Genomic DNA, 10,404 nt, shown 5'->3' with positions numbered 1-10,404 from the left:
TTCTTGTTTCAATGTTAATATCTTGACAATTAATACTCAATATCACATTCTGTACAGCATCTACTGATTCCATTTGTTTTTGTTGCTGTTTATTTTTTAATATAACTGCCACATATGAACAGTTTTCTTTAAAAAAAGTGGTTTATGATTTCGTTTCTAGAATTGCTGCTAATGATACACAGTAACAGCAGTTGTTTCTGCTCTCCATTTAGAAGAAATGGATTATTTTAGCAAATGGAAATACTTTGTTTAATCTAAATTATATCTTAGATCCTTGCAATCAGATCTTATACATGATGCTCAGACGATCAGCTACAAAACCGAATTTATTTTCTAAAAGTTATATATTCTCACTGCCAAGCTTGAATGATGCAGCTGGGATCTCAAATTTTGCCGCGTAACTGAAGACCTTTTATTTTTTCTCTTTAATACAGTCTCTAAGTATATCTAGACATGATTTTTTCCCCCCCTTTTTTTTTTAAAGCTTGTAATGCTGGGATAATGTTTGTCTTTTACAATTGATCTGGGCCTACAATAAAGTTCTGATGGAAGCTTTTTTTTGTTTAGACTTTCAATATTGCTAATTAATAAAAATGTCAGGATTAGGAAACAATACTGAGATTCCCTCCATAAAGCAAAACAATGAAAGCTGCACTAGGTTTTTGACTGAAATATTGCTGTAGGCAAACTCAGTTGTAGTGTAACTAATGACTCATGAACTGGGGACTTCCTTCTAAATTACATGTCCTGGACAGATACAAATGAGGGCTATTTTGTTAAAACTGATACCTGTCAAATGAGTTTGACTTTAAAACTCTTGTGAACTGTTGATTTCAGAATCGTCTCTCTATCCGAAATTCCTGAATTTCAACTGTGTATTCAAAGAATTATTTTTTCATTTGAACACCACCAACAAATAACATTTTTGCAGAGTTACCAAAGATATGCCTAATGACTGCACTTCTGTAGTGACATTTAAAACTTATATCTTTTTTTCATGCACTTCTGAAAATAACTGCTCTGGAAAAGATTCCATATCCATCGTATTAGATGCTTGCAGTTTTGAATCCACAACATAATTGCTCTCAGAATGTTCCATATGTTTTTAATCCTATGTATACATCAAAGGAACAGCTTGAACTCAGAGAACCTATATGTACAGGTTCTCGATCTGCTTGAGGGCAGGAAGGCTCTGCAGGAGGATCTGGATAGGCTGGAGCGATGGGCTGAGGTCAACTGTATGAAGTTCAACAAGGCCAAGTGCCGGGTCCTGCACCTGGGGCGCAACAACCCCAAGCAGAGCTACAGGCTGGGAGATGAGTGGTTGGAAAGCTGCCTGGCCGAGAAGGACCTGGGAGTACTGGTTGATAGTCGGCTGAATATGAGCCAGCAGTGTGCTCAGGTGGCCAAGAAGGCCAACAGCATCCTGGCTTGTATAAGAAGCAGTGTGGCCAGCAGGTCTAGGGAGGTGATTGTCCCCCTGTACTCGGCTCTGGTGAGGCCGCACCTTGAGTACTGTGTTCAGTTTTGGGCCCCTCGCTACAGGAAGGACATGGACGTGCTCGAGCGAGTCCAGAGAAGGGCGACCAAGCTGGTGAGGGGTCTGGAGAACAAGTCTTACGAGGAGCGGCTGAGGGAGCTGGGCTTGTTCAGCCTGGAGAAGAGGAGGCTCAGGGGCGACCTTATCGCTCTCTACAGGTACCTTAAAGGAGGCTGTAGAGAGGTGGGGGTTGGTCTGTTCTCCCACGTGCCTGGTGACAGGACGAGGGGGAATGGGCGAAAGTTGCGACAGGGGAGTTTTAGGTTGGATGTTAGGAAGTACTTCTTTACCGAAAGGGTTATTAAGCATTGGAACGGGCTGCCCAGGGAGGTGGTGGAGTCGCCATCCCTGGAGGTCTTTAAAAGACGTTTAGATGTAGAGCTTAGTGATATGGTTTAGTGGAGTACTTAGTGTTAGGTCGGAGGTTGGACTCGATGATCTTGAGGTCTCTTGCAACCTAGAAATCTGTGTCTGTGTCTACATACACAGATGGCAATTTAGGATTAAGCTTCAATTCAAGTTGGAGTTGGACCTGTCTTAAAATACAGAGTAACAAATGTGACTTAGTTATGCTAATGAAATCTTTAATTATACTATCAGAACAGTATATACTGAAGAGTGTTGAGAGAAAACAAGAATCTCACATTTGCAGGACACCATATATCACAGGATGGAGAGGAAACATGGGAACCTTTTATTCAGGACGACGTAACCCAACTACGTATAGAATTGTGCAAGAGCTTAAAGTTGCTTACAGTTAATAGGGTGGACAGTTGTCATAGTCATCAGCAGCAACAAGAACAAAAACACAACAGCTGTGCTTGTGCCACATAAAAATTCATGTGTGAAAAACTGATTACTTTAGCATCCAGTCTCTGTATGTCCATATTGTATCTGCGAAACATTATTTTACTATTATTAAAGTAAAATATGTTTCTAGTATTTGCATTTTGTCTTGTGTTCTGTTGCTTGTGTTTGGGAAGGCAGCCTATTGCTTCTTCACATCTGACACCTCCTGCCCACGAGGCTTGGCTGTACTTCAGGTACAGCAGAAGAACTCAAAAGAAGTTAGCATGTGAAGAGATTGAATAGTTAACTATTTTCTGACAAGAAAAACCTATACAAATGAAAGAGGCAGCATTTAAATCAATTGGTACACAGAACATTTATCTCTGTGTATGTAAAAGAAGTGACCAGAGTAGGAGGTATCCTACCACTGAACATCTGACTGACAGCACAACACAGCTGATGTCAGCTGAAGCACTCAGTATATCATGAGAGCAAAGACTAAACAGTTGCTTTTGTGCAGTTACATGAATCTGTGTAGATGAACTGGAAATGAAAATAGAATTATCAAAAACTGTTGGGTACCAAATAACAGTATATAGAATCAGACACTTTAGACTGCCTAATAAATCACAGCAATTCCTCCTGCAGGCATGTTTAAGTTCTTTAAGTTCTACATTTTATGACTGAGAAGAACAAATTTTGAAGGTATTCAAATTGAAAGAGATTGTACATTGTCTTTTTGGTCTCAGTTGCTCTTTGTTCATGTTGCCATCATCTAAAGATTAAGAACACTGGCAAAAAGAAAGTCTATTCCAAGTACTGACTAAAGTACAAATTAAGCATCGATATAATGAAAATCTGTAACTAATAAATTGAGGATTGTCTTCTGTTATCAATCAGTTTTGACTGTAGAAGCACTTTTGCATGTAGTTTGTTCAATTTTGGTTTCTTGAGGGAATTTTATTGTGGTCAAAACTAGCTTTAACTATAGTTTTGGTCTAAATACCATCATAGATCCCATAGAAACAACAGAAAATGTTTATGAAGGAAAACTTGTTAGCGTCATATAATACTCTCAAAATAAAACTAATACTGGCAGAATATACATAAAAGAAGTGCGTGTGTATATATATGTTTCTCAGTTTAAGCCAGTCATTTGATAAAAAAATAGAAAGTTTTTTATGCGAGTAATTCTTCAGAGTTCCCTCTGTGAGATTCTTTCAGATTTATCACTAGGAAATTGGAGGCTGGAGGGTTGAAAAGAGTGTTCAGAGGTCATTAGTCACCCTCATGGTCCAAGGCAAAAAAAAACTAAAAGAGATAACAAAAGCATTTCTGGAAGATACCAGCCTAATCTATAGCTAAAGTCTCCAAATAGGAGATACCCCTAACCCTTTTATAGGCAGTAAACTCTGGTGCTCCTCTGCTTTTATAATTAAAAAGATCTTGCTTAACACAACACTGCTGCAGTTTAAAGATATCCCTTCTCATCCTAATCTCAGTGAGAGTCTTCTCTTTCTCTACCCTCAAGAAATCTATTTTTTATTAGGTCAAAAACAGAAGGTGGCCTGAAAATGAACTTATATTTTGTGCTCAAAAGGGACGTAGTACTTCTGATGAAGCAAGATATTTATTTCACATGACTTGTAACTATTTTATAAGTGCAGAACTGCTACATGCAACTGTGTACTATGATTGCCATTCATTGATCCTCTTCAAGCATAGTGCTTTTCCATATTGATTAATATTTATTTTTTCAACCATGTCTCCAGTTTATCAAGACTATTTTTTATCCTAATCCTGTCCTGCTGGGTTTTTCCAATTTTGATTGTTTAGCATCATTTGCTATTTTAATACTCCTATTCTTCATTATAGAAGTTCTTGGAGTTTTATTTTATATTAGGCTCCTCTGCTCTGAGTTTAGCTACTGCATGTGCAAAACTCACAGATCCCAAGCCACAAACTCTGTTTCCTTCTCTTTTCCCTATTATCTTATAAGAGATACAGTGCTCTTCATACAGAAGAGGCAAGAAAAAGTCACTCTCAAACACAGGAGCAGCCTTGTAGAAAGCCACCATGCACATCCTCCTGGTCTGACAGTGATCCATAGTTGAGTTGATAGTTGAGGATAATGTAACTGTCAGGAAAACTCTCTCATACCAGCATTACTTAGGTCATAACTGCTTAGGTTGCTCACCTAAGATCATTATATGAGGCCATACTAAAGTCCTGCTGAAGTCAAGCTTATTGCTACTTTATTGCTTATTCCTATTTACCCATGTTATATATAATATATATTATATATTATTGCTTATTCCTATTTACCTATAGGAATTGCAAGCTTGTCAGGAAAAAGCTGATTTTGATGCAGTATATTTCAGTCAAACATCTGAGTATAATTATTTCTTTGTTTTCCTGAGTGCATTTAAAAATGGATTAGTTCTGTTTCATTCTGAAAAATGAAGCTAAGTGAATTAACCTGTAGTTCCTCAGATCTTTTGTAAGACAGGTATATTTCTTTTCATCCCAGTTTTTTGAAATGGTTTTCACATAGTACTTTTTATTTCAGAAGTAAAACTGCTAAAAATACTAGGAGTAGAGGTCAGAGTAAAAAGGAATGCTAAAGGTTAGATTTCATTAGGTGATTTGAGAGCATCTGACTTAATATTGTCTAACTGGCTATTCATGACACGTGTAAGAAAAGATAAACTTCCTATTTGACTTCTTAAAAACCATTAGCTTATTTCCTCCTAAATTAGTTTTAAGGTTGGTGAAATATTGTCATAAGAGGAAAATGAGAAGTCAAGATCATACTGTCAGAAGAAAAATATTTCTGAAGAAAAGAATATTACTATTACAGGTTAATCAGGCTAAAGCTTGCATACTACTTTGATCAAGCTAGGACAATATGCTTCAAAAACACTTTAGTAATAAACTAGTCTACCTCTAATATAATTTAGCACATCTGAATACTGCCAGTCTATTTCCTTTCTTAGACAATGAAAAAACTATCCCTGAATTCTAAACACAAACTAATGAAGACCAGCAAGCCCTACCCGTAACATTGCTTTGACTATAAACAATGAAAAGTCTTTTTTCTAAATCAGCCTATTTAAACCTGTTAATCTAATTAGGCTCAACTGCATCTAATTTCCACCAATATAGTGCGACTCTAGTTATAAAAGCAAATCAGAAACACCAAAACTGTATACAAAATAGTAAGAGCAAAGGACATTTTTCACCTGCTTTGTCCCCCCTCAATACATTATACTGTAACAGTGAAATCTAGAGTTTGTGTATTTAATTTTGGAGAAATATATCCTTTTCAGACTATTAATTTCTCCATAGCCGTGTTATTTGTATTAGTGACTTTTCTTAATGTCAAGGTAGCAGAAGTTGAAAGTCTGTGCAGAGGACACTGGGCATGCATGACAGACCATTTAATATGAATTAAGATTTAGGACAAGACTGCTTGCAGCAATCTGATTACCTTTAGTCAGAAAGATGATTAAGGGTGATAAATTAAAACCTTAAAATTTTCTCTTCAGTGACTGCTCCTCCACAGTAGCAATTTGGACTTTAATAGTACCAACCACCTTAAAGATGTCCACTAACAACAACACAAATGTTTTCCTCTGTCTGCAAAAAATCCCATACTGTTCTTGAACTTCTATCAAGATGTTGTACAGGAGATGAATGACTGTATAGCTTAGAGTAAAAAATTGATTATAGATTTAGTGATTTAGAACCAACAAACTTTATCGTATGCATGATATGGGTTTTTACACTGTATTTGAACTTTTGAATAGTTTAGTGTTAACTTGCAGAATGTAAAATATGTAATCTTAGCACCAAAGTGAATTAACACAAAGCATCTTACAAAAATGCATAAGCAAACATTTTAAAATGGAATTTATTTTCGTAACAGCATTCTCCCCTAAGGAAGTGAGTAATTGCTTCTGTAAGGATGTTTATTAACAGATAAAATAACTTTGATAAGAACCAAATGCTACTGTTGTTTCTAGCTGCATTATCCTAACTAATGAGTACTATTTATTAACAATTTGAAACAACAAAACAAGATGCAGATTCCCTTATTTTTCCACTTGGACATGCAAATAAGACAAGATGAAGTTACACATTTGTTTAGTAAGCGGTTACCAACATAAATACTCTCAGTGATATGTTCCACATCTTAATTACCTAATGAGCAATGACATTCTCAGGTCCCAAATTCACACATCACCTAAGAAGAAATATATGGCACCCCTTCATGGCTTTTTTTTTCCCCTTTCTCTCCAGTTTTAGACAAAAAGCTAAATGTATTATATTGCAAACAGCTAGGAAACAAAGAAGATTGGCCCTGCCCCTCTGTGTTTGCCACTGTGAGGATGGCAACTGCTAGTGACATTAGTTTTTTTCTAGTTTCTGAAAGTAAGAGGTGATGTCTGGTTCAGAAATATATATTAAATTCCTGTGTTATTGCTGATGATAGAACATGAAATGAACCTGAAGAAAAAAATATCACTGATCGAGGATACTGATAAAAACGTATTAAGATTTAGAATTTTTTAGAACCTCTGCCATCCTTCAAGTTTCAAAGAAGCATCGATCCAACAATCGGTTGCGGGTTTTTATCTTTCAAAAAAAAAAAGAAATTAGTGAATGCCAAGCTTTGATTTTGTTTGTCAGAAACAGCTTTTCGTAAAAGCATAGAGGGTTTAACAAATTAGGGAAAGGACCAACAGATAACTACTTACTGTACAGAAGCGAAGAATGACAGCAAGTAAGCTCTTGGATCATACTAAGTCCATGACATGCTCATGGTGCTCTCCATTGCCTTTAAAAAATATGTAATTTTCTTTGTCATATTAAGATTCAATAAAAGAGAAAATGCTTTAGAGTGTTTTTATATATATTTCTATTGAAAGCCATGTTGCATTTTACCTTGGAGCTCTTCAATCTTTCTTTAAGAAAAGTTCTTCAGTGCTGTGTAGACTTCTTAGTTCCTAGAAGCAAAAGAATTTAAATTCATTTAGACGTGTTTGCATTGTCATGGGGTACATAAAAACTTCAGACTTTTTTCTCTAAGAATTTTAAATTGAAAAGATAGTCATAAAGAGGGTAAAGAGATAGTTATAGAGAACTTCTGTGAAGTGATTTACTGATAGATTCAAAGAATACGCAATTCTGTTTGAGAAAGCAAGGTATTCAAGAAAGGAATAGAAAATTATGCTGAGGAAAGAGTCAAAATGCATTCTTCCTTCTCAATTCACAGAGGCATATCTATTAGCAAGTTAAAAAAAATACAACAGTATATAGATACTAATTGTGCTGGGGAGCATGTAGCAGCCCTACTCACCAACAAGGTATTAGCTATTCCATAAAGACACAAAGCAATCTACGTAAATGGGCCATTTGGACATTGCTAGTCATAAAACTGTATACTTCTCCAGAGAAAGGTAGATTTCACTCTTTCAGGAACAGCTTCCTTGCTCCCCTGCCACATACCTTTTATGATGTTCATGTTGGGCTGGACACAAGACTTCTAATACATTTCATGAAGCATTGTGTTGGCCAGCTAGGAAATCCTTCTGTATGTTAGTTTTATGAAAAGGGAAATTGAAAGGTCAATGCCTTCTACAATATTTTGGAAATTATTTTTACTTTTGTCTTTAAGATTAATTAATTTTAAACATCCATAATAGTGTAAAGTTGTTGCAGATGAGGAAGCTAATTGACATTCACAATCAACACTAAGTCAAAAATGAATTAACCAGTTTCATTAACTCTTGTTGGTGAACACAAAAATGTAGCTCATTACTATTGAGCAGAGTAAAGTTTCATGCAGTTGTTAACTGTCTTAGCTAAAAGTGATAGAAAGAAGAAATAAACATAAATTTCAGGATATTACTTTCTTTTTCACTATCCTCAAAACACAATGGAAGGAAAAAACTGTAAGATGACGACTTAAAGGAACTAGTAGGTGGAGTATAAAACATTATACACTGCTTCTTTTTTCCTCATATATACTTCTGGCTTCCAAGCAGTCACACGTAAACTTCCGGGATGGTTTAAATCTTTGGTAGAGAAAAGATTGAACTCAGTAGCACAGTAATTACTTGCCTGTGGTAGAAGAAATTAACATTTACAGTCTTGCATAAAAGCCATAGAATTGATAACAAAGCTTCATGGAGGTAATTAAACTTTAAGAACCTCAACTGCTGAGTAGCTACTTTATCAAATAGCAAACAATAACTGAAAGTGGCTACACTTTTTTTTTTTTTAAATGACTAGTGATAAACAGTATCTCAGTTTGCCCATTGCTAACATGAAAAACTTCATAATTGAAGATTCATTCTTTTGAAGGTAAGAGTAATTTTGCAAGTGCACACTGGTTACTTCAAAACACCAAACAAGTATGTAACAGTGACTAGTGTCAGTTTGGGGCAAATTTAACACCAGTCATAAAGCACTCATCACTTATTGTATGGATATATTTAATCAGTGCTTGAAAACAGTTTTATCCCAAACACATTTGGATATGTACATCAGACCCTGCTAGACTGATCTTCAGCAGTTTTAAGAACAGGAAACCTAGCAAATGGGATCAGACCAAAGCCCCTACAGTCCACAGAGACAGTAAGGTTCCAGTAAGGGCAAACAGAATTATTAAGGTAAATGGAGGAAAGAATTTACAAATTCAGAACATGTTGAAAGTCATCTTTTTCCTTCTATAGACTTCCAAGTGCCATCAACCAGTTTTATTTTTTGCTTGTTGCACCCTCCCCCCAGAGATTATATGACTCTTCAACCTCAAAGAGATTATGATAAACATTCCGACATTGAGTTCTCTTCTGCTGTCATATTCAGTGAAGACCTAGACTGGGAACAACAGTTAACGGACTAGCATAGGACAGAGGAACCTCACGTCTTACAGAGCCTACAAACCAAGATTACAGAAAAAGGTTTACTTCCAAGATGTAACCCAGTTTACTTGGTACATATAGAAGACTACCATCATAAAGGATGTGTTCCTGTTCCTTTCTGAGACTTTTTACATAGATTTCCTGCGTTCCAAAGTGATTTCTGTCAAGAGGAAGTTTTTAAGAAGTTTGAACATAAGGGACATTTCAAGAGCTAGAGTATATGGTGAAAGTACTTTCATGCCACAGTGCTACAACAAAACCTATTTGGAGTAAGGACAAATTTAGTAAATACAAGGTGAACAAGACCTTTGTTTCAACCAGTAACCACTAGCACTGAAGTTATGACAAGTATCTAAAAGAAATAGATGCAAAAGAGAGAGGTAAAGTTAGAAATGTCAAATTTACAAGTTTATCTGCCTTTAGCAAAAGTTTTTATAAACAACTTGGGAAAACAAAAGCCATTGGAAAGCCTATATTCCTTCCTTTAAGGCACGCAAAAGAAAAAGAAACACATTCCAAGAGTTGTTTTTTTCTCTTTGTTTGAGAGAGAGAGCAGAAGCAAAGCCTACTGAAAGCATGACTTGAAGGAAACACTACAGGAATGGAGAGCTATTACAGTTACCAAGGCAAGTTATGCAGAAAGAGCAAACAGTACAGCAATAGAAAGAGAAGTACTTCAGTTACAAGAAAAAAAAACAACAACAGGAGACAGACAGACAAGGTATCAGTAGAAACAGAGTAAATTCTGGAATGGTAGCAGAAACATCAGTGAAGAATTCAATTCATTTAGGGAAGTGTTACATACCAAATTTCTAGCATTCTGGTGACTTCACCCCAATGAGCAGCTCAACGCCACCACAACTGCTCCCTCTATCCCTTCTTAAAGGGAGAGGGGAAGAAAAGATGGTAGAAAAGGGCTCAAGGGTTAAGATATGGAAAGGAAGACTGCTCACCAATTACATACACGGGCCCTGCAGACTCAGCATAGGGAGATTAATATAATTTACTGCCTAACAGATTCAAGCAGTAAGAAACAAAAAGCAAACTCAAAATATCTCTGACCCAGACACTATCTTCTACATCCTCCCCCTGAGCAGAGCAGGGGAACTGGGGCTGCGGCCGGACCCTAACACTGTCTCTGCCGTT

The 10,404-nt window shown here is 36.3% G+C and overlaps 1 long non-coding RNA gene across 1 annotated transcript in view; it reads right to left on the bottom strand.

Annotated features, from left to right (window-relative positions):
- Window positions 1-6,316: 6,316 nt before the first annotated feature.
- Window positions 6,317-10,404, bottom strand: part of LOC118250830 (uncharacterized) — a 180,541-nt gene continuing 176,453 nt past the window's right edge. Inside the window, exons 3-5 of the long non-coding RNA XR_004779570.1 lie at window positions 7,277-7,338; window positions 7,090-7,169; window positions 6,317-6,967 (exon numbers count right to left, since the gene is read on the bottom strand). This is a non-coding gene — a long non-coding RNA (uncharacterized LOC118250830). The remainder of the gene's footprint in view (window positions 6,968-7,089; window positions 7,170-7,276; window positions 7,339-10,404) is intronic.

Source organism: Cygnus atratus, chromosome 5 (assembly GCF_013377495.2).
Source record: "Cygnus atratus isolate AKBS03 ecotype Queensland, Australia chromosome 5, CAtr_DNAZoo_HiC_assembly, whole genome shotgun sequence".
In the NCBI taxonomy this organism is placed as follows: Eukaryota; Metazoa; Chordata; class Aves; order Anseriformes; family Anatidae; genus Cygnus; species Cygnus atratus.
The sequence above is the reverse complement of the archived record's forward strand: the minus strand, read 5'-3'. Positions and strand labels throughout refer to the sequence as shown.